Source organism: Silene latifolia, chromosome 3, assembly GCF_048544455.1.
Source record: "Silene latifolia isolate original U9 population chromosome 3, ASM4854445v1, whole genome shotgun sequence".
Classification (NCBI taxonomy): domain Eukaryota; kingdom Viridiplantae; phylum Streptophyta; class Magnoliopsida; order Caryophyllales; family Caryophyllaceae; genus Silene; species Silene latifolia.
In genome coordinates this window covers 10,761,265-10,764,694 of record NC_133528.1, presented here as the reverse complement: position 1 = coordinate 10,764,694, position 3,430 = coordinate 10,761,265, and positions in this window count along the sequence as shown.

Here is a 3,430-nt window from a genome sequence, read left to right as displayed (position 1 = left end):
AACACACCCGTCTCAAAATCTCGTTTCTAGTAAATAAATTATTATTTTATTTTAATTAACTCGGAACTTAAACCAACCCGATAATTTAAACGAATTATACTTATTTTAAGAAAACCCGAATCCAACCTCGAACAACTCAAACATTCCCGGCTCAAGATATGTCTTTAATTATTTTAATACTCGGGAATTAAATTAAATAACTAATATGATACTTAAAAGATTAAACAGATTATTCGATTAAGAGAAACCCGAGTTAATTCTTGAACAACTCACAACCCGTCTTAACCCGTCTTTAATTAATTAAACAACTCGGAATTAAATTAATTAACTTAGCTCGATAACTTAACATAATTCTCGACTAACAATTAACCCGACATCACTAGTAATACAAATGTATAATAATTAATATAAAATAGTATCCGTTTAATTAATTTTATTATATAAAAATACGGGGTATTACAGTCTTCCCCCCTTAAAATGAACTTCGTCCCGAAGTTCGCTCCCATACTCAAACCTCAAAAGGGTATTGTATATTGTACTCACGGACGTCACGCATTTCTAACTCGATTAACACACACTTTTGACACATCAATTAACATAACAAAAACGGAATGTTACATTCTGCCCTCCTAAAAATAAACTTCGTCCCGAAGTTTAACTCGTCTTTTCATAACCCAACTAACTGCAACTAATAACTACCTGAGAACACAAATGTATACCAATTAAATACTCAGCTGAGAACACCATCACCTTTCCATCTCAATTCCGATCTCAAACTCAACATAAACTCATTAACCATGGTCGCACTGGACCGCAAACATATCTCCCGTAATCATCACTCGGCTCATAGGCCACTCATAACTCATTATCAGCAGTTTAATCACACTCTCCTTTTACACATCAACCAACTAACAGAAGTAGTAACAACACATATGGAACTCATTGTATAGGTACCCCACAACTAAACATCAACTTGGTCAACTATAACCTACAAACAAGTGCAAATTAAGCATCAAGATTTTACAATCCTCCCCAACTAGAAACATGGTTACGTCCTCGTAACCTTCATTATTATGACAACGGTCTCAAACTACTGCTAACAACTTAAAAAGAATAAAAGGTTCTCAACTCACGTTCCAGATAACTAGTTCTTACCAAAGACAATCGATATACAACTCTTTCAAAGATGCTACCGTTACCAGTAAAAATCATTAGTAATTATTCATTTTACCAATCGATGTAATCTCATACCTTAGAAACATAGGGGATTAATCTCATAAGAAAGAATTAAGGTCAACATTGGATAAATCGATTTATATGAATTTATAACTTAATAGGTTCAATCTGACTTTCCTTTACTTAATGGTATAGATTTAGGTCACGACACAGAATTCTCAATAAAATGAAAACAACCAGACTTCGCGAAGACTCACCCATCCCGAAATATTTTCAATCCTTATAACAATTAGGTTTGGTATTTTACAACTTATTGGTCGAGTCAAGCAGCGACTAAACAACGATATTGGAGAGTTATCATGCAAGACTATCACACATAAATTTCGTTCTTGGTATTAAGGGTATTTAAACTGCACACAACACCATGACATAAAAGATTAAATATATTTAACTATACCAACTTTACAATTATCCCCTTGCATATCATGCTAATATCAACATACCTTGCTAACACATAACTCACTTAATCACCACATTACCTTTCCCGTTTTGACATTCGTAATTAACCACACCCACCAATTCGCTATACGAACGAACACGACTAAATTAACCCACTACTTGTGACTCCGTTCTAGTTTTATTCCTCCAGACTAGCAAAGATCATGAACCATACAATCAGACACTGGCTGGAAATCTCATTCCGAATTTAGACTCATCCGATATAGTTTAACTTCGTTTTCAAACTTTTACTTTCATACTGGACAGTGATTAAATTTCTTAATATAATTCCTACAACAGAGCTGTCCATCAAATTCATTTACAACTTGCTACAAGACTCAAAATCAGATAAACTTAATTCAATTCCTTTAAACAAAACAAGTTTAGGTGTCGACTCATAAATCGTAATTTACAGGTTCATCTTGTTCCTTTTAGTCCTATCTTTATTAATGAACGACTATTACTTCAATCATCAGGATTTTAGTTGCACTCCTTTACTCAATTATATTCACGGTTCAATTAAACGTACTTTAACGACTATCATTTTAACCAACGCATTTTACGTGAATCATCAAAGGGTTATCCCATTATATTTGCTAAAATAATTATCATAAACAATCTTTATTAAAATATGATTGATAGTAATGACTCGGGAATATAGATATGCCAAATGTCGTATTATATCAAACAATTTCCTCTATATCATGCTCATAAAATTGCAAGAATCTCTTTAGCATTTTATGACGATCTAATGACGAACATGTCCAATAAGAAATATCAACATTGTTCATTATCATGTTATAGGTTTAGGGTTAACCGAAATAATTTAATGAAATGAAAGCATTAAGTATAACTATAGGCACACCGACTCACAAAAAGGCATTAGAACTCAGATGACATCCTACACGTGTGAACATTTAGACACGATCATTACTACCATCCATGTGTAAACATTTAAACATAATTATTATCATGGTCATGCGAGTATATTAGAACGATCCAATTGACTTTTAACGCCATTGACTTTACTACGATATGACACTGTAGTTTATATTTATATATTCGACCACTATGCAATTACGATGAACACACCAGGGATATTACAACATGCCAAACATATATAAAACATGTAACAACTGGACTCGTATAAGATATTTCACCCTCGATTATGAATCAAATTAATTTACTCAATTTTTACTCATACCATCACGCTAACAATTATCAACTACACTTCAATTTTTATCACTGGTTGAGATACGTAACTACTGAACGTGCCTGCGACTATCATCATATAAGGACATTATAAATTCATATTATTAAAGCTCGTGAATTAATCAAACACTGTATGAAGGCTCAACCTAGAACACACATTTTACAAGTCATGATTCACGTTGTAACTTTCAAAGATCACGAATAAATAACCATTCGATTAAAACTGGATTCATATTATTTGATAAAACACAGAGAGTTAAAAACACAGCGGAAAAATAATTAGGTTTAAAGCACAAGATTTCCATTTTTAAAGAATTTTTTTTACAACTCAGTTGGTCCAACCAAACATGTGACAGCTATCAGTCCACAACTTGGGTCAGTTTGCAAAACTTATCATTTACTATTGAAACATCAAGACCTTTCGTGGCTTATCAATTTGAAAACATATGCGAATTTTATGATCGATGGAGTTGGAATTATGCGAGGATTATTAATGCAATTTAAATGTGGATTTTTTTACAACATCATTGGTCAAGCGTTACTG